This window comes from Puntigrus tetrazona, unplaced genomic scaffold, assembly GCF_018831695.1.
Source record: "Puntigrus tetrazona isolate hp1 unplaced genomic scaffold, ASM1883169v1 S000000148, whole genome shotgun sequence".
Taxonomy (NCBI): domain Eukaryota; kingdom Metazoa; phylum Chordata; class Actinopteri; order Cypriniformes; family Cyprinidae; genus Puntigrus; species Puntigrus tetrazona.
In genome coordinates, this window is record NW_025047824.1 from 1,794,860 (window position 1) to 1,816,556 (window position 21,697).

General features: G+C 38.8%; 2 long non-coding RNA genes across 5 annotated transcripts in view; both read left to right on the forward strand.

Annotated features, from left to right (window-relative positions):
* Window positions 1-802: 802 nt before the first annotated feature.
* Window positions 803-6,386, forward strand: LOC122332776. The gene is made up of 3 exons (XR_006248528.1): window positions 803-2,282; window positions 3,837-3,992; window positions 5,336-6,386. It is a non-coding gene; the product is annotated as an uncharacterized LOC122332776 (long non-coding RNA).
* Window positions 6,387-6,523: 137 nt separating this feature from the next.
* Window positions 6,524-21,697, forward strand: part of LOC122332772 — a 30,367-nt gene continuing 15,193 nt past the window's right edge. The window contains exons 1-4 of one of the 4 annotated variants that reach the window (XR_006248526.1): window positions 6,524-9,164; window positions 9,497-9,564; window positions 10,322-10,498; window positions 20,879-20,916. This is a non-coding gene — a long non-coding RNA (uncharacterized LOC122332772). Of the gene's footprint in view, window positions 9,565-10,321; window positions 10,499-20,743; window positions 20,917-21,697 lie in introns of all 4 variants that reach the window. The other 3 variants (XR_006248525.1, XR_006248524.1, XR_006248523.1) reach the window with 3 other exon arrangements.

Consider the following 21,697-nt stretch of genomic DNA (forward strand, 5'->3'; position numbering starts at 1 on the left):
CGTAGTGGCTACCTTTATGCAACTGGCCTCTAATTATACATTGTAGATATGATACAAATCATATATGTATATATTTATATTGTTACTTAATGTTTTAATTTAGCAAAGTCAACGGTACGAGCATTGAACACATGATTTTGTAACCGGTGTATGGAAAAAACACTTTTAAAGGCAATATTGCTGTCATTACTTAGTTAATTTTTTTGGAAAGTAATACATTGTTACTTTTTTTTTTTTATCTGGCCTGGACAGGCTGGTTTGTTTTCAATATAAAAAGAAAGAAAAGAAAGGAACGTTATATGTTTGTTTAAAGTAATTTTTACCCATTGTATTAGTATTGAGTTGTATAGAATTGGTTTAGGGAAGGTCAGAAGCAAAAACACCGCAATAAAAATGGGATTAAATATATAAATGATTTTTGCTATCACACAAACCTGCAATAAAAATTAAAAATGTTTCATTCCATGGTAACCACAAATTAACCGGTTTAACCATGTGGTTATGCAAGCTAATCAATATGGTTACAAAATTTTTATTATAATAAAACCATGGTTAATATTCATAAAAAGCAACTTTGTAACAATATTACTAACACTTATATTTAAAATATCATTCCCGAATAAAAGTGTCAAAAACTTAACATTTCTTTTTTTTATTAAATGTTTTATAAATCATTATCACGTAAATAATAAAAAAAAATCAGCGTATTCAATGATGATAAATAATATTGATAATAAATCAGCGTATTAGAATGATGCTGAACGTTATATTGTTATATTTTAATAATCCAAATGTATTACTCAATTTTTAAACAAATGCAACCTTATAATTGCCAGGGTTTCTATAATTTGCTATAAATATTTAAGATTTTGACAAGCACGTGCTTCGCGCTTAAAAGTGTGACTTCGGCGGCAGCGCACTAGAGGGCAGTGTGCACCAACACGTGAGCAGCAGCCAATCAAAACGCGCCTCTCCTTCGTCTGACGCCGGGACGCACAAAGACGCCCGAGCTCTTCTGCAGATAAAACAACAACTCGCTGTTTCGGACAGCGGCCCTCCGCGCCTTTCATTAGTCCGGAGTCTGTCAACGGCGAATTACAAAGGACGGCATCCGGCACATTAAACGGAGTCGTTCGCCCCCTCCTTTCCTCTCCGACTACAGCACATCTGCTTGCTGTCTGCTCCCCAGGGCCGGCGCTGTGTAATCTATTGCATTAGCTCACATTAGTGCATATCGCCCGTGGGTCTCGATAATCACGAACGCAAAATGAGCATCTCGCTTGGTATCACCCTCGCGCGCCCCTCAAACGGAGGCCGGCGCGCGCGAGCGTCTGGAAGGAAGTGCAACCCCCGGCTCGTGACACGCTTCCTGTTTTGCCCGAGTCCCTCGGGCACGCTTTTCCGCGTCTCGGGGGTTTGACGCCGCGTTTATTTGATCGGCGAACGTCCTCGTTACCGCTGCTCGTGAAAGTTGGAGGGCTTCTTGTAAATCTTTGGCCGTGATGAGGGAGTTTAGCGCTGCTTTGTTTGGGAGTAAGGGAAATGTTTTTTTTTTTCCAAGACAAACACGACCCCCAAAATCAAAAGGAATCGAATTAAGAAATTACATTTGGCACGGACAAAATAAAAACACACATATTTGTACAATTTGATGTTTTCATTATTTTGGTGTTGGTTAATAACACTTTCGATGAATAGAAAAATGTTACTTTTAATTTATTTTAATTATTACATTTAATTATTCTGAGCGTTACAATGTAGTTTTGCGTTTGCTTATTATTATTAATATTTAAATAATTATTAAATGTTTATTTATTATACTACGCGGCCGTTGAATGCTTGAAGCTGATTGGTTGACGACCTCACGGCGAATGTAGTTCCAGGCAGTTCTTTGACCGCGTTACAGTTCCGTATCACTTCGCCAAACGCTTTCTATTATTTCAAAGGTGTCGCAAGAGCGAAATAACCGACAGACACCGGTCAAAAATAAATACAATAATCAGTATGATGAAAACGACAGCTCATTTACATGTTTTGACACAAGGTTACGTTTTATTATGCACGGCAAGCACATATCCCCCCTCTCTCCCTCAGAGACGCACACGCGCACGTTAACTGGCGCGCTAATGTCGTTAGCGCCAAATTACTCTGAAGACTTTATCCAACTTAAAAAAACAACTTGACCTCACAAGCGAGGTAACAACGGCGCTGATAGTGAACGAATTTGATTTAAAGCTTCACTGTTTTGGCCGAGCACTTTTGAGCGACGCACAGACTCGGAGGTAATTCACCTCTCTCTCTCTCTCTCTCTCTCTCTCTCTCTCTCTCTCTCTCTCTCTCTCTCTCTCTCTCTCTCTCTCTCTCTCACACACACACACACACACACACACACACACACACACACACACAACTTAGCTATTTAACTGCATTAGTCTGCTATCAATAGTTCAAGCCTCAGTTACTAGGTCTGAAATGACGTTTTGTAATTAACAATGGAGGCATTGGATGAGACGCGGAAGAAATAATCCTACTCAAAATAGCATTTCAAGTACAAAAACCAGACAAACACCTTTAAATATATCATCTGATCGATATCTTAGACCCCGCGTCCTCATATGAGGACATTATATTTTAGTGCATTTCTCTGAGGCCACAGTTTTAAGTCTGGATGTGCTGTACAGAGAGCATTCAGGGTTTTTTTTAGAGATACCAAATGATTAAATGTTGAACACCTCCTCTCCTTGGTCTTCAAAAATGTATGAAATTAATTTAGTGAAACTCCTATGTGTCAAATGTTTTAATTGTGTGTCATAAATTTCAGGAAAAATGTTATGTTCAAATCAAAATATGCATGTCCTCATATGAGCTTGTTTATCATGCATTCTATATGTAATAAATGAATAGGGAAAGAAATTATATTTCAGTGTATACTATTATGAAAATGTTAATTATCACTCCCATTATTACACTTTCTTTTTTATGATATGTTGGCCCAAAAACACATCAATATGCAAATTAGATGTAGTTTATAGATCCATTGAATATAATGGGAAAACCCGTTTATGACTATTTTGTAGAAAGAAAAATGGCGTATTGAATAATGCCGTTATAGCATAGTTGAGAATCATCTTCATACAAACTCTTGACAACTAAAAATGCATTGATGATTTTAAAAAATCAATGCTTTTGCCTGTGCATGTTCATTCAAGAAATTCAGTCCTGACGTCTTCAGGCATAACTTATGATTAAAACATCATTAATTTTGCACAACTTATCATCAATTAATTACAGCAAGCATCGTATATTTGTCTCGAAAACATACTACAACAATGTTTTGTTCACGACCTCATAAAAACTCTATTCTCTCAGATGCAATTGCAACGATATAACATTAAAATCAACCTCTATTGTTACCGAACGAAAGCTTTTGCATGCAATTGCAATTCCGTGCTATTCACTTTTTTGTGTCGTTCGCCCGCGATTCATTTACTTCACACCCAAAAGCGTCCAATTAGAAAAGGTGAGTAGCGCTGTAAGTAAAAAGCTACTAATTTTTTAATTCGAGGCGTGTTAAAAGTCATAATTTGTGCCTTTATGTTGTAAACGAGGCACAAAGAGCTCCAGTGGCATGTCAGCTTGCACCTCTTTCTACTACGATAACAACAACCCGTCTATTTACGTGCAAAAAGCCCGCCGCTCCTTTAAATGTCCTCTTAACCAGCGTTTTCTAATGCACACATGCAACGCCGAGCAACTGTTACAGCTCTCGCCGTCATCCCCGCTGTTACAGCACAATAGTTAATTCCTGTTTTCGTCCTGCCTTGTTTTCTGTGAAGGTGCGGGCCCCTTTGCGCCCCCGGGGTCACACCCTGCAGAAGAGACGTTTATTTCCACCGGGCTCTGCTTTATTCACCGCAGGAGGTGTTGCTTTTCGCTGACGCAGGGATCTGGCCCGCAGCGCGCCGGGCCCCACGCAACGCTGTGTGCAGCAGGTAATGCGCAGGAGAACAATACCCCGGCGTTAATTAGAGCTACGCGCGACACGGGGGCCGCACGCGGTCACCCCCAGTTGCTTGTCATAGCATTTGCGAGAGCTTTTCGCGGGCGAAAGCAAAGCTGGCGATATTCCCCGCGGACGAGTAGTATAAGGCCGCTGTATACATATTTTATTAGCGCCGTTTCCCCCTGTCAGGCGAATTATTTGTTCGCCGTGAAAATGTTCGACTGTCCGCCGCGGCTTGATATTCTAAGAACGGTGTTTCGATTAATTAATCATAGCGACTTTAGTGTGTTTTTTAATCGGCGCGTAGCTTGAGTTTCTCCTGTTGTTGTTTTTTTCGCGTCGTAACGGCTGTTTGCTGTGACGCTTATATTCACGTTTCATGGCTTAGTGCACAATTGGGATCCAAAATGTTCTTTCATGCACACGCCGCAGCCGCTCGCCCGTGCACGGATTTTATTTTTGTAGACTTGGATGCAGATCAGTGGGTGTTTTACATGAGTAACACTGAAGTCTGAGCTCAGGGGATAAATACTGTACATTGGGATAAATATATTTTTGAGAGAAACGTTCATCAGGGCTGCAATCATCTGATCAGGAGTGCAGTAAAACGGTGATATTGTCAAATATTATTACGTTTTTTCTATGTAAATATATTTTACAATGTCGTTTGTTTCGGCGATGCGAAGCTGGATTTTCAGCATCATTACCCCAGCCTTCGGTGTCACGTGATCCTTCAGAAATCGTTCTGATATGTTCATTTGCCGCTCAAGAAATATCATTTATAATCATACTCGATGCTTGTTGCCAAATGCTGTTGTTCACAATAAATAAATAATAAAAATGCTGTTTAAAACTTTTTTGGAAAATCAGAAGTGGCAGTACAGACATTAATAATTAAAAGAAAAATATAACATATTTATTAATTAATTTTTTTTTGTATTTTTGCACAAAAATATCAGATTTTTCAGGTGTTATCAATAATAATTGCTAATAATTTAAACGAGTCAGCATATTAGTGTGATTTCTAAAGGATCACGTGACCCTGAAGACTGAAGGAGTGATGCTTTGATGACAGAAACGTATTTAAATACATTTCTCAATACATTCAGATAAAAAAAAAAACATTTATTTGAATTTGCAACAATATTTCAGAATATTTTGCTGCCAGTATTTTTATCTAACATTAAAATAATAGCGTTACATTTAAGTTGTGCTGCTTTTCTGTGCACTTTGGGGATACTGAAACAAACTTTACACGTATTTCCGAAAAACCCCAAATCAGATAACGATACTTTAATTAAGTGGTTAATGTGACGTTCATGTTATTAACAGCTCGGGTGTTCTGCTGCTTCTTTGTTTCGGGGGCGTCTGTCTTCTCCTCGCTCCAGCAGCACATGGAAACTTCGTATGGGTCGTGCGGCCTCTTCATGGGCGATGCTGTCGTCATCGATAATTGCCTCCTCCAGATTGTCAACGTGCATGAATTAGCAACTGGGCCAGACGAGCACGGTGAGACTCAAGGAATCCGATTTGTGTTTTTTTTTTTTCTTCGCTGTGATTGCTCATCATCGTCGGTGGATCCCTCTGAGAAAGAAGGGAGATATAATGGCTCTTGCGGAAAAAAACAGTCGCTGGCCTCGGGAAAGGGATTTGGGTGTCTGGAGACAAGCAGGACCATATGGAGCGGGCTAAGATAGCAAGGCACACGTTCAGAATAATGGATGATGTGTCATGTTTCATGTTGCTAAGAAGCCATCAAGAGACCTGGTTGGGGGAAATCAAAAGACGTACGTACAGTAAAAGCGACTGTTGCGGCGTTTAAAGATTTCGCTGGCTCCGTCGGCCCACGTTTGCTCTCTGCTGGCTGAACGCGTTAATGGGATGAGGATTTTTAAGAAGTGATATCATTGCCATTGTTTTGTGAAAATGGGGCAAAAACTATCTTGACACACTTTTTTTTTGGACAGTAAAGCAGGCCCGGCTGCTGAATAGTGTAGTATTTCCTCAAGTTTTAAAGAAATAGCTCACCTCCCAATTAAAACAATTAAATCTGATCGTTTGTTGAGCAGCATATTAGAATGATTTCTGAAGGATCACGTGACACTAAAGAGTGGAGTAATGATGAGGAAAATTCAGCATCGCAGCACAGGAATATATTACTTTCGAAATATATATTCAGATAGAAAAATAGTTATTTAAGATTATTATAATATTTCACAAAATTGCATATTTTTTGTGTATTTTTTATTGTTTTAAAAACAGCTTTCGTGAGCAGAAGATACTATCAAGAACATTAAACAATGATTATTTATGATTAATTTATGTATTTATTAGAAATGATTCCAAACCTATCCATTCCTCCTTCTGTTTAATAGAATATAGGTTTGAAACAACTACAAAATAAAAATAAAATTAAAATAAGTTTTTATTTCAGAACTTTTTCAGGTTTACATTTCAAGTTTAATTCTGTATTATTATTATTATTATTATTATTTATTTGTATTTATTTTTTTTTTACAAAAAATCAAAAAAAGGTAATTGCACATTTTTATCTCAAAATTCTAATTTAGATTTTTTTTATTTTATTTTTTTCAGAAATGAGGAAAGCATTTGAATCGTGAGATAATGTCTTGGTTTAATAGGCAGGGATTAACCTAAACCAGGTATAGTTCAATGAGTGCATCTAAGTATTTTTTTATAAACATTCCAATCATTATTGGTGCGTCTTAAGATAAAACAATAGCACTGACATGTTTCAAGATCAGTGTTACTTTCTGCTGAAACAGCTCAGATTTACATTTTAGTCTGGGACTAGTTAAAGCCTCGTCTGTGAAACCAGGGGATAAACTAAGAAGTGAGTCTTACAATAATTGTAAGATAAAAAGATTACCCTTTTTAAGATTGCTTTTGTTTTATTTTTTACTTTTTGGAAAATGGCGAGAGGAAGAGAAAGCTAACAAACAAATAATAATTTCACTCCGTGGTGAATACGTTTTTCGGATGCGCTATACCTTTAAATAGCATCTTCAAACGTTCTCTTAACGCCTCACCAATCAGATCGGCCGACAAAAAAAGAACGCTAGTCAGGAAATTCCATCTTATAAACAAAAAGCATAATCGCTCTCCCCCAGATGTTCATCGGCGTGTTCGCTGAGGGAGATACGGGGGCCGAGGTCACGACCCCGTGAAAATATACGTCTAACGCCGGCCTGTCTGAGCCCGTCTTCCCTTCTATCATCGAGCCATAAATATTACAATGCCTAAACATCACAATCTCAAAACACAGCGCAGAATTGATAGATGGAGGGTGAATGATAGATGGAAGACAGCTTTGTTTTCCACCTCTCTACACTCTGGATCAGGAGCACGGGGCGGCGGGCTATTTTTCCTTTTGCCAGGGGAGTTTTTCGCTTTTTCTTTCTTTTTCTTTTTGCAAAAGCACGTCCACTAAGTGTGATCCCACCCCCTCCCGCCCCTCACGCTCTCTTTTTCTGCCTCCTGCGCTCTACCTGCATGTGAAATGCGTCTGCATACCCCTAACCTCGCTTTTTCCTCCTGTGTCAGAGCCACCCTTAAGTGCTGTTGCCGATACCCATGAGTAAGCCCCATAAAAGCCGCACCATCGCCGCGGCCGTTATTGTTTCTTGCGGATGATTGATTGATGGATGAGGGCTGACACTTCAATGAAGCCATTTCCACTGGCATCTCTATCCGATGATGTGCAGCGTATATTTTCTATCCACGCCTCATTGCTCGCCTGTGTCATTCCTGGAAGTTCATTTACACCATGTTCCCTGAAGGACCTTTTTTTCTGCCCATCTCCCTTTTTCTCTCTCCCTTTTTTCTACTGTTTTTCTCCTCCCGGTGTCATAAAATAATGCTATTTCTCGTAGGCTCTGTGGGAGCCGGGATAATTTGCGCGGAGTGACAAAACAAAAGGAATAGAAAGGTTACTTACAGGGGGAACACGCCTGTATTAAATGTATATATGATTACATTTAAATCTGCTTAAATGTAGTGTTTTCATTCCTGCTGTGCAGGACCTTTTTGCTTTCATTTGTAGCACTTAAGAAATATTAAAAAAGAGAGAACGCCTTTTTCCCCTTACAATTAACTAAAAAGGAGGATTCATTTTAAATCATTTGAACGCTATTATTGTGGATGCTGCTATATTTTTTTAATTTATTTTTACAATTTGAAAACCGAGAGTTAAAAAAATCAAGTGCGTTTCATGTTTTTCCACACGTTTTCTGCTGTTTTTGCGTGCGTGCGATGTCCCTTTAAAACACAAATGCCTGTTCATTAATGACATCATCCTCCAGGAAGTGGAATCATTTTGGAGGGAAAACAACTGCAGAAGCAGTAAGTTCAAGCAATGGATTCGAATCGTTCTGTGATGCACTGTGGTTTTTTCCCCATCTTTTTTGATAAAAAAAAAGCCGTACTTGCAATAATGCAGTTAATAATACGTTTCAAAATGTGTTTATCCATGCGATCGAATCTCGTTCCTTCAATGGGAAAATGTTAACTTGAGGTGTTTATTTCTATTCTGTCGGATTCCATCCGGTTTTGTTTTATTGCAAATGTGTAAATAAAGCTCAATCAGAATACATTTCACAAGTCTCACTTTAAAAGACATGCTTAAATTACAACACAAGCTTATGAATTTTTATAAGGGTACTGCATAACAGGAATGTCCCAGCAACTCTGTTAGCGTTTAAGGCAATTACCCACTTTGTTAGTCAACCAACTACTAATGGTGTGGCTTCCTGTTTTTGTTTCTAGGATATCATAGCAATAACAACGATTTCTCAGTTGGTGAGTTGAAGAAGAGAGAAAGATGGCTTTTCGAAGACAATTCCTCATTTTTATCTCATATGGAGAGCAGATGGCAGGCCTGCATCAGTGCAGGAGGCTTTCTGGGATGACAGCCATGAGATTCCCCCTCAGGTGCCATTGGAGCCCTCATGTGCTGGGAGTGTGATGGTTGGGACATGGCACCTCCTCGTGAAAGAATGGCTCTCTGTTCGCCTCCCTTTCTCACTTCGTAATGGTGCTTGCTAACAACCTAATATTTCAAGTGTATGTGTGCACACACAGAGGCTCAAACAGTATGGACTCTCTTCTCTCCTTCTCTGACAGTCTACTTCTTTGTGTGAGGGTATGAAAACACCCTTGGATTTGAGTTGAAGATCTAATCTTCTTATTAGGAGTATTCTGGTTAATTTAATGCACATTAATTAGCTTAACGGACGGCTAATTGTCTATGGATAGTATTTGTGTCAGAAAAGTTCAACTACGGTAATAGACGTAGTCATATCGGTGGTTTAAAAAACAGGTCTGTGGTAACTTAGAACAACAACAACAACAACAACAGCAAATCTGCATATAACCAGTTAAGTAATGTCTCTAAATCTGAAAGCAAGAAAAATGTGCCAAGCAATGCAAACATATTTTGTTTTGTACATTTACCCGTACATCTGTGTGACGCAGGATCTTGGACAAATGAGGGTTCACTATGGTCGGTGACATCATGGTAACAGAAGCCAAATGCCTGAAAGGTTAGAACTAACAATTTTTCAGAACATTTTCAGAAAACTGCAAATATTGTACTTTTTGGGGTACACCAGCTTGCCACTGGGGCAGTGACATCTTTGCACCTTATTTACTCCTAAAAGCGACGTAGTTTTAGCGCTAGTTTAACGATCTAAACGCAAAGCCTAAAGCGCAGGTGCACTGAGAGAGTGTCCAAATCCACTTTTGCTATGTAAACGACGGAAAAAACGGTCTGTACACCTGGGTGCATAGTCAAAATGGGTTGTCCCAATTTTCTTAATGGGTAAAAAGTAATGGGTGTCATGGAGGATCGCTATTTACGTGGTGGAAATTGTTGGCGGAAAAGCGAAACACTTCTCAAGCGAAAAAACCTAGTTGTCATACACGCAATGACTGCGCTTTACATTTTGATATATATGTAGCCTACACAAAAATATTCTTTTACACTTTTTAGTTTTTAATATTTCGCATGTGTGCTGCTGCGCATCCCTGTGTGTGTAATAAGCAAAGTCAACACGCGCTGTGGATCCGCCCAGAGGCGCATTTTCTTACACGCTCTTTAAATAACAAAAGAATTCTGCGACATTGACTTTACACTTTAGATCAGGTTTGAGTTGGTGCATGGCGCAGTCTTTTTTCAGTTCCTCAAAATAGCAACACGCCACCAATGCGCCTGAACACACCTCTTTTTTTAGACCATCACACAAATGCATTCAACATATAGGGTTCCCACATGGACCATTTTCTTTGTGTCTTTTACAGTATTTGTGTCACAGGCCATTTCACTGTGACAGGGAGTATCTGCAGCAAGTTTGAAAATATTCAAGACCTCATCACAGTATCAGAGAGAACATGTGGATACTTCACCGAAAGCCTCCTGCATTTTTGATGACTCGACCTTCTGTCCTCTTCTTGAGATGAAGTGTCTCATAAGTAGAGGTGAGTATTCGTTCCCGCTGTATTTATACAGGCCTTCCCGATGAGAGAATGTATGGAGGCAGGAGAGGCGATTGGACTCTGGCGTATATTTCCCCTGCGTCTCCCTTCAGCATGTCATTCTTTATCAGTAATCACCTTAGAGGGCAGCGTGGCACTCGTTTGCGAGATGCTGACCTCCCTTGCACTGAGAGGCAGTGGACAGTGGGCCCATCCATAATGCTGCGATGCATTACCGGCGGTAATATGAAGTGTAGTCGCCCCTTTCAGGCACTAGCGTTCAAGTGCAAGGCCTGGGGAAAAACACCTCTTGGGACCCATCAAAACCCAGACTGTGTCATTGGTATTCATTAACCCGCAGAAACTGTGAAAAATGAAAGACGCTTAGCTATGTAGATATGAACTGTGTATGTCTACCCTGCTGAGAAGACCAGGGCTATGCGACTCTGCTTCTTTAGTTCCAACTTTTATCTAGAACTATTCAAGTAATCTTTAAATTGCTTGTTTGAATATAATGGATTAAAGTTGGAGCTAAATGTTCCAGGACAATGGCCTTCCAGGACTGGTGAAATAGCCCTGGTATAAACAAACCTGACTTTCAATGCGAGTCCAAGCTTTTGCATGCTAAGTCCAGCATCAGTTGGTCAACCAGTATCTCCAAGCTGTTCGTCAGCAAAAAAATGGTCTTTGTTACCTTTCTGGGCCTTGCATGTGCCCAGTTCCCTTGCCGTCTATGGAGGGTCAGAATGCTCTTGGATTTCATCAAAAATATCTTAATTTGTATTCTGAACATGAACAAAGGTTTTGATTTGAAGCAGTAATTCATGGTAGAATTTTCAGTTTTGGGTAAACTATCTCTTTAAGAGGTAGTATAAATGGATCCGTCTATGTGCAGATATATTAGAGATCCGCTGATAGATTTATAACACTCCTGTGTGCTTCAGTTTGTGTTCTCAGTGGGGAGCACGAAGTGATCATTCGTATCAAAATTTTAGTTAATTCATCATTCAAATGGAGAAACCAAAACAAGGATATATGCTGATATGTGAAGTGTAAACAGCTTCGCTTTTGAAAAATCCAGCATTTCCTGTTTAGGTATGTTTAGAAGTATGGCTTCTGGTTTGAGCTGGTTTAAGTTGAGCCTTACTTTTTCATGAGCTGGTTTAAGCTGGTCATGTGCAGCTCAAACCAGCAGCCAGGCTTCAAAACATACCTAACCAGCATTTGCAGTTTTTTTTAACAGGGTTACCATTTTGAACTAATAAGCTGATGACCTAGATCAAGTGTGTTGAATTAAGAAGACATGCAAAATGTGCAGTGTTTTCAGGACCTCCAGGAATGTGGTTGGGGACTACTGTTCTGGAAGTAATTTCGGTATTTGGTTGGCTGTTAAGAATGAACACCAAGGTATACAACAGCAACTTAATGACCAGACTGCGTCAATGTAGCATCCCCCTGATGCTCTTCTATTGAGTAAGCTTTCATTCTTCGCGAATGTTTTATTGTCAGCAGTGAGCTGAACCTGAAGTTTACTCAAACTCATGGTCCAAGCTGCGCTTCTAGACACATCTCATCTGCCCAAGTGCATGTATGTCTCAATCTTAAAGGCGATTCAGCCACACCCATCTGGCAAAGCAATACGCTTTATCCTCTAATGCTTGCTGACACTGAATACTACACCCACCGAAATGAGGAGCCGCAAATTGGGTTATTCATCTTCACCTGGCGGTAATCTAGTTGATAAGCACTATGCACGTAGATCTCGGGGGGAAGAGGCAATGTGATTACTGAGAGCAGAGCCCATGATGCCTGAGTTGCAGTAAAAGGGCCTCTGGTGCTCCAAGGGATGGGCCTCTAACAAACACATCTGAAAAAAACAAAGAAAACACTCGTTCTTGCTTCTCGGCCATGTAGTGCCTTTTAGCGCTAGTAACAGTTTGCATGAAAGGATGGAAAACGAGAATAAATGAGCTTGTTTTACTGACTAAAGGGAGAAGGGTGATTTGAGAGGTGCTCTCTGGTGTTTGAGAAAGATATCATCTATTTCCGCCTCAGAGAGACTTGGTCTTTTTCTTGGTTTATATCCTCTTGCCGTACCTCAATTGTTTTTCCCAGAGAATAGCGTGCATTCACCTGTGAAATCGGGCCAGCGTGCAGAGCAGTCTGACTTTTGTAAATAAAGAACAAAGGCTAAAGAGATTCAGCTGTCCATCAGCCGGGCCAGGATACAACATTATCTCACGGCAGACTGGCTGGAAGTTAGAGGGATACTCTTTGTATCCTAGCTGTAGAAAAAGCACGCATCTAGCAAGAGATTTGTAGAGATCCAACTTCAATGCAAAAAGGTTCAAATGCGAAGCAAAAAAGATTCATCAGAATGCTATTAGTGCGTGAGCTTTAGAAATGTTTAGGTTGCATTAACTCATCGGTATCTTGAATTATACCAGCAGTGTAAACACAGGACTCTTTAGCTGAGTCCACCTTCTGCAGGTTTTGAAAAGAGCTGGGGCCTTTGTTGCACGCTCCAGTCGATGAATTATTTTCATCCCTTCAGGAGTCCGTCTGACCAAGACGTAGCATCATCTCATGACTTATGCATGTCATAGACCCCCTTACTTTCGTCTCCTAATGGCCAGATAGCTTCGGCGGCTGCAAGTTGTTGTTGTATTTGCAGACGTGATGCATAGATCCCCGGTGGCCGTGTAAAAACCAGCCAGGCCAGGTGCAACACTAATATCCCAGCCGTATCCAAACATTTCCTTTCAAAGTAACCAGCACACAGGGGCCCATAAATTAGAGCCAAGATGTCGGGCTTCCAATAAGACCCTACCCTGAGCAATAAACTTTGACATTGGTGTGTGAAAAACGGTGGCCCTTTTTCATTGTCAAGTGTTACAAATTGATGAAATGAGTTCATCGATGTTCCCTGGTCATTATCCCTCTAGTGGCACTTTGTTTTACAGACAGCGGGGAAAGGGACGGAGCAGATTAGGGGCCCCCGACACAGTTTATCAAACCAAATCTAATATCATCCATAAGAAGGGAATCTGGAAATCAATACTTCATTACTAAATTGTTACTGGGGATGAAGAGTGATTGCGAGGGTTCAGAGATGTGTCTCGGCGGCCGGGGCACGGGAAGTTCAATGTCACCGGTGAAGTGATAAGTAAAGGCTTTGATGGGAAGAAACATTTCTGTAATGGGGGCACTGGTGAAGGAGGGCTGGGGGGGGTGTCGGTGAGAACAGATAATAGAAACTGAGTTTGCCTTTGATTGGGCCTTTGCTTTATAGCTGGATAGAGAGAGAGAGAGGCGGGGGAAAAGGAAAGGGAATCTCTCTTTCTTGACTTCACCGATATCTCTAAGTCTACTGGGTGCTGGCGACATTATGGCGGACTTATTGGGTCGTTGGCAAGCAAACTCTCATTATGAACGCATCGATTTACACAATAATAAACTCTTTACTTAATACAGCTCTTTGTTTATTTGCACGCATTGTTCTATTTGCGGAATAGGTGTGTTGAATGTAGGAGAGTGTGAGCTAGTCTACCATAGTCAGGCGTTTCACTATTGGTGAGGAAGTCTAACTTACCAAGAACTGCCTTTTTATGCACCGTTTAAGGCAGACAAATCTCGAATTGTCCAGAGACATTCAGTATGGTGGCTGTAGCAATGTAGTTTCCATTTGTTTACTCAACATTACTCCATGCCATGCGCATTATGTTAACACAATTTGTGCTGGGAACAACATAAAAATATGTCATTATTTTAGCATTCTTTGTACTAAGAAGCTATTGTTGCCAGGTCTTTTGCTGATTTTAAATGTTAAAGTGAACCTATTTTAAGATGCTATATTTATACTGTATGTATACTATATTTGTTGCCACACTGTATTGCTTAGAGAATATTAGCACTATTTGAGCTGTATGAATTCTTCTAAGAAGCTAAATGAATGCTACTTTTGTTCACTATTTTTAACATACAGTATTTTAGCATTATTTGAGCAAAGAAAGCTAATTTAATGCTATTTTTGTTTACCAGATTAAATTTTTTACGACTCTGAAATGTTAAAAATGCACTATTTTAGCATGATCTGATCCGAGAAGCTAAATTAATGCTGCTATTGTATTATTGTAGCGTATTTTTGCTACATTTGTTGTCAGGTTTGATTGCGGATTTGAAATATGTTACAAAAACTGCTGAAATATCATTCCTGTACAATGCAGCATGAGTCTAGCAATGCCAGCATCATGCTTTGATCTCTGGGGAATGCGTAAACTGATATAATGTACATACAAAGTCACTTTGCATAATAGTGTTTGCAAAAAGCACAGATGTAAACATGTAGCATAAAGCAGCATTGTAGCATGACAAATTTTTCGTTGCCAGGTTGTATTGCCGATTTGAGCTGTTTTAAAGTGCAGCTAGTTTGTGTGCCAGTTTTCATTGTAACAGATAACCAATTCGTTAAAAAAATGCACCCCCAGAATTGCGTAGAAACGAACTAATCTTGAGCTGGCGATTTCGGCTAGCTCTTGTCCTTGTTTTGTTTACTTCAGTCCGTTAAACGGCGGACAACCAGATGCTTTTCCGCACACTAATACGACTTAGAAGACTGCTCGAAGACACTAAGCCGTCCTCTAGTGCCTAAATAAATAAATTAAAGAGAAGGAATAAAAGATTTTAGAGCAAATTATTTTGATGAGGCGTGTTCCGCTGCTTCGCTAACTCCACAGTACGTCTCTAATTGGAAGACCATTGTCTGAGCTGTCACGACTGAAGCCTCGCGCGTTCGCTCACGTTAAGACCGCGCGCGTTTCAAGAGCCCCTTTCCGCGCAGGTGACAAAGATAAACATTTTTTACGGCCGAGTTTGACATCGGCGGAGGGAGAAGACTTAGTCCAGTATCAGAGGCCCACGGCTAATGATTTTTGAGCAGCCCCCGACTGAGCCTTAAATGTCTTCAATATCCATAAACAACTCTATACTGTCCAATTAGGCAGACAGAGATGTACTGAGCTGTCAGACAGATTTGCATGGCTAAGCACCTGAGATCCCGCAGATGATGGGGGGGAGGGTTCGTCAGACCGGGAGAGAAAGACGAGCACAACGGATGACTTTCATTACTGCATTTTGCCTTTTTCCCAACACCCAATTACTGCCAGGATTAATTGATTACGTTACCTTTCTTCCAAAGCCCAATGCAGAGGTTGCTGGCTCTTTCTTCCCCCGCTTCGTGCACTTATTTCCTGAGTTCTTTTTTTTTTTTTTTCCGCGTTTCGCGCACATATGAAACCCTGAGGGGATTTAATACGTTTTGCAATTTACAGGTTAAGAAAAAAAAAAATCCAGCTCTGTTGCCTTTGAAAAAGACGGCCATTTGCAGGGGTGCGTAATTAGGATTTATACTCAGGCGTAGCATCGCCGCTGCCCCTGCTCTCCCCTCTCTCTTCGCAACAGGCCTGTCAGCGGTCAGGGAGCCTGGGAGAACGTGACACTTCCCTGAGTACGGCTGATGGGAGTGAATCATGCTTTTTAGATTCATTATGGCACTTTATTTTTCCACTGGGCCTTTTCTCTCCTGTCCATCCAGTCTTGGGAGTGAGACGTGTGAGGGTGTATTAACGGACAGACAGCGTACATATTTCACGATATGTGCGCGGTTCTGCTCCGCGGGCCGGCTGAGATGCTCGGCTCTCTGTCGGTGTCTGTTTTGTCGTACATGCTGGCCAGACAAAGAACTCAAAATGGCAAGTGTGTCTTGGTGCGGGGGAACATCGTCAAAGTCACATCAGGCTGTTTGTAATTTCTGGGTTAAAGCTGGTTTACCGACGAAGCGAGAGAGAGAGAGAGAGAGAGAGAGAGAGAGAGCAGCTTTATGTCAGTTTTTCAAAGCTGCTATAGAACTATATAGTAGCTTTATGTAGAGATATAGTGTATTTTTCATATAATGATAGCTAAGTTGGGAAAAGACCTGATTTCTGATCAGTTATTAAAGTCGATATACTGAATAAAAACATTATTTGGCATATTTAAATGATTAAAAAAAAAATTTATATCATTTATTAAAATTGTTGTCAATTTGTAACTTCAAACCTACAGATAGCAGATGAGGGAGATATAATATACTGTTTTATTACTATTATTTTAGCATTATCATGTTTTTTTAGATTTGTTATGTAATATTACATATATTGTTACTTTATATATTGAAATAAAATATGTTTCTGTTTTTATGTATTTTACTGTATTAATACTGTAATTGATTTTAACATGCAATCAGAAAGCATCTCTTCGTACGTTGGTTAACAGCTTACAAAAAATAAAAAACCTAACTATACATTAAATATTTATCTTAATATAGAACTCTAAATATTCAGTTTAATATTTCAATTTAATATCACACACACATACATTATTTGAAGTGGATCAAAAAGTTACTAAAATAATATAATCTTAAAAAATACTAACAGTAAATATTACACTAATAAGTATATTTCTATTAAAATACGACTACAAACATTTAATATAAAATGTTACTTATTTACTTATTTTGCACGATACACACACACACACACACACACACATATATATATATATATATATATATATATATATATATATATATATATATATATATATATATATATATATATATATATATATGTATATATATATATATATATATATATATATATATATATATATATATATATATATATATATATATATATATATATATATATATATATATATAGTATGCAATTATATATGCAATTAGGAAATATTCAATACCTACAAATATAGGTACAACAGTGTTTATTTTTATTCTGTGCAGTTGTGCTCTAGAACCCCCATGATCTACATTCTTTACTTCTACAAGGACATGTTGTTATATTACTTTTCTCACTTAAAATGGTGTTTCCGGCAAGCACGGCTTCTTTCAAAGCTTGAGATGGCGCTCCATTTGAAGCATGTTATTTTGATCTCAGACATTGGCACTGTTGACACCTCAGTACTCGACTGTCCCTCAAGCCTTTCCATCTCCCCGGCATCGCACTTCCATTGGAACTAATTAATAAAAGTGTTTAAATCGCATTTCCCCCCTCCTGTAGTAATTAACAGCAACATCTGTTAAAGTTTCACTCAGCCTAGAAATAGCAGCCCCTATGCAAGCTCACAGGGAGAAATACAAAATGTGCAGAGGATCCGTTTAAACGTTCAGACCAGCACACGTGAACGCGGCGGACAGGCTTGTTAGAACACGAGGTTTGTATTGATACGTTAAACGCATTGATTTGCTCGTGTTTTGGTTTCTCGTCTATATGCTCGTTGCCAAGCCATCTTGGGTGTATTACAACATCTGATCGATTTTGAAAGCTTTTGATTATGTCTGTTTTCTGAATCGGACAGACGGAGGGATCGATGAAAAGGTCAAGTAAGGTCAAAGCAAAGAGCCTCTAAGTGCCGGCCCTCCCAACAAAACTGGCAGGACGTATGCTGATTTAGTGGAGGTGCTTTATATGTTTTCACGTGGAATCGGCTCGGATGTGCTGGTGAAGACTGCAGCGCGTGCTTCAAAATGTCACTGTTCATTATTCATTTCGGTCAAGGCGGTTTCAAATGCTGAACTGCTTGATAATTGGCCGAGATGCTTGTTCTGAAGGAATATTTGAGCTATTCTGAGAATAATGTTTGCAGTGGGCAATAAAATGCATGCCGTATGGACTCGTTTTACTCTTTTCTTTTGGAGATTGGAAGATGTATATAAAAGACTAAATAATAATAATAATTATAAGAGAGATAAGCCAAATTGTGATCTGAAGTTGAAAATCTCATTATGAAACTACAGTCGTGAGATATGCGTCCATCATGGACGCTTGTTTCCACCATGGGATAACATTTTTTGACTCTTTATCGTTCAGACTGTATATCTTGCGATGTATATCTTTGAAAATGCAAGTAAAAAGTCATTTTCAAAGATATGCATTGCAATATATAAAGTCAGAATTGCAAGATGTAAACTCTAAACTGACTTTTATCAAAGCGTTTGTCTTGCAATTCTAACTTTATATCTTGTGCGTTTTTTTAATCCTGCAAATATATAATATACTTTTCGTTTTAAATCTCTACAAAGATTTAAGGTTTATAACTGAATCTGAGAAGAAATGTCAGAATTCTAAGATAAGTCAAATGTAAACACTGGAATTGTAAGATGTATTCTTGGAATTCTCAGAGGAAAGTTGGAACGGTTGCAATTACCCTTTTATTTTTTGTTTACATAATAGCTTAACTCAATATCAATATCTAATAAAAGTAACTTCAGATAGATAGATAGATAGGTAGAATTATGAAACTTTTTTCATTCATTTCTTACTGGGACTTTATTTCTCATTAATGCAAAATCAAATTATGACTAAGGTTGTGGAGAACTGTGAAATATTAGAGACACACTTATGAGATGCACGATATTAAGCCGTAATTACCTTTTCATTTTTTTCCCCCTCATGGGATGTAAAGGGCTGCAAGTATTTTTGACGTTTTTTTAAATTTAGCACAAGAATCTTTTGCCAGCTAAATGTCCCTGTTACTGAAAATTGTGTGACACCTAAAATTAGACATTTTATTCATTGATTAAATAATTGTGCTTATTTAATAAGCGCAATAAGGCCGTATTAGTCATGTGACTTGCGACGAAACCCATAGCTCACAAAACTTTAAGCAGATAAAAAAAAACTATTTCGGGTGAAAAGTGAGACTTTAAAAAGAAAAAAAGTGTGACGGTGCTGGCGTGCCTGCGATTAGACAGGAGGTATCCCATGAATCAGGTTGCACTGGCTGCTTATAATCACTTTTGTGTGACAAAAAACTAATTGAACTCAAGCTGTTTTGTGTACACGAGTATGACAAGAGCTAATGGGATAATTTGAAATACAAACGGGTCCTCACTTTTTCATCATTAATTACTACTAATTATATGAGCACACGCACTCTCTCGCTGAGGCACCTATTACGGGATTTTGTACTTGAATGGTGTATATCACAATCAGAACGTCAGTGCTGTGTCTTAATTGTCTTAGTGTCTTCGCTGTCATATCTGAACCTTCTCCCTGATTACGCTGTATGACACCTGCAGGTATGACTGACAAACTCTATTTGCACGTCACGATGATAAACGTAATCGTAACTTAAATAGCCTGAATCAGATCATGAGGTGGTGTGAAAATGTGCAAAGGATCTTTAAAAGGCCATGTTTGAAAAGGAGACCTCTACAAGGTCAAAATATACTCTAATTATTGTGCTTATATTTATTGATTCAAATATGCTTACAGAGGTCATTTTTCAGAGGTGGTCACCAAACCCTTATATTTTAAAAAATGACGTTAGAGTTACCCATCGGACAAAAAAATCAATCCAACTTTTTATTTGCCCTCTGTTTGCATCCTACCCTACTTTTTATTTATGCAACACGACGTATTTAAGTAAAATTTATGCTCTTTTTCGTGTCCAAAATGGGTGATGAAGACTACTAGCATAAACAAACGACAGATTCTGCACATTAAAAGTAATAATTCAGCCAAAAATGAAAATTACCCCGTATTTTACTCACCCCGAAGCCGTGTATGTGACTTTCTTCATTGCAGACAAACACAGTTTGCATTTTATTCTTCCAAGCTTGGTAATGCTGGTGGATGGCGGCCATTATTTTAAAGCTCCGTAAACCGGATATATCCATGTCTGCACTTAATCGGTTACTTACGTTATAATTTTAAAACTAGATATATTTTTTTGTTACAAAAACCCATTGATCTGCTTCGGTGGACATGTGATAACCCCCCCGAAGGCGTATAGGTTAGTTTTACGTATTACAGAGCTTTTAAAATAATGGCCACTATCCACCTTGCTTAATGTGTTTGTGCATAATTTAAATTATGTATAAATATATTTAATATATAAATATAACATATTTTTCTTAAATATATATATACATGCGCAGATGTGTATTTATATATACATCATAAATATATAAACATATATACTATGCGAACAAAAACTTTTTGGATGTGATTAAAAATGATTAATCGCTCGACAGCACAAATTTTATTATATTATAACAAATACTACCAATTAGAAATGTTTTATCAAAAAAGTCATCACAATTTTTCAAAATGAAATTATGCCATCACGGAGCGAATGTGAATACCTTCCAGTAATTTATTACTTTTCCTGCTCTTGGTATTTTGACAGAAATGGCGACCAACAACAGTTCGTCCCCATTAAGACAGCACGTGTAATATTCAGCCTGCCGTATATTCATCAGATTGGACAGACCGCATCAACTCGGCTCATTTCTGCATTTTTAATTGTTGTTTTTTTACCCAGCGCTCATCCTTGGGGAGGCAGTCCAGTCTCTCCGAAAGGTTAGTGGTCCCTGATGCAAGCGCAGCGCTGGATTTCACATAATGTCATGTCTTTGTTAGCATTTTCACTGTTAATAATGTAGTCACCTGACATCAGCCCGCCACACCAGAGGCATGGTAATGTGAGGGAAATGCGATCTCCTTTCCAAAAAACAATTACTGTTGAAGAGTATCGCTTTTTTTCCTCCTCCAAATGGTTGTTTTAGCCTTCATTCAGAGATTCATCAGTAATCAAGGGTTAATTTCACACTTCACTGAATGGCCTGTTTTAATCCCTATTCAGAGTAATTAAATCTGTCTAATAAAGTGAGCACTTTTCTCTCTTTTTTTTTTTTTTTTTTTGTTCGCACTTTATTTTTTTTTTTATATTTTTTTGTTTTACACCCTTCACGTCTCATCTCCTGAGCAACACGTCATCTCGCCTCTGTGACAGGCCAAATCTATCCCTAAAATTAAAACATTCCTGACCTATCTGAGATGACAGGAGACGCAGAGAGAGAAAAAGTGATAGAGTTAGAAAAGAGAGGAGGGGGGAAGAAAGGGATAAGCATGAGAGAAGTTGAAAGAGATCCTTCACAAAGCTCGTCAGGAGTGCGAAGAATAGCTGACAATCGTTTTTTTCCCCCTCCTTTTCTCTTTCTCGCGCACTTCCATTTCAGACGAGTGGAATGTGAAGATTTGACCCTGTCAATCAGGACCGGTGACAAGTTTAATCACGGAGCGCCCTCCACAAAATCATGGCTAAATAGGAATGCAAATAATAGAGCACCAGGGCCTCTTA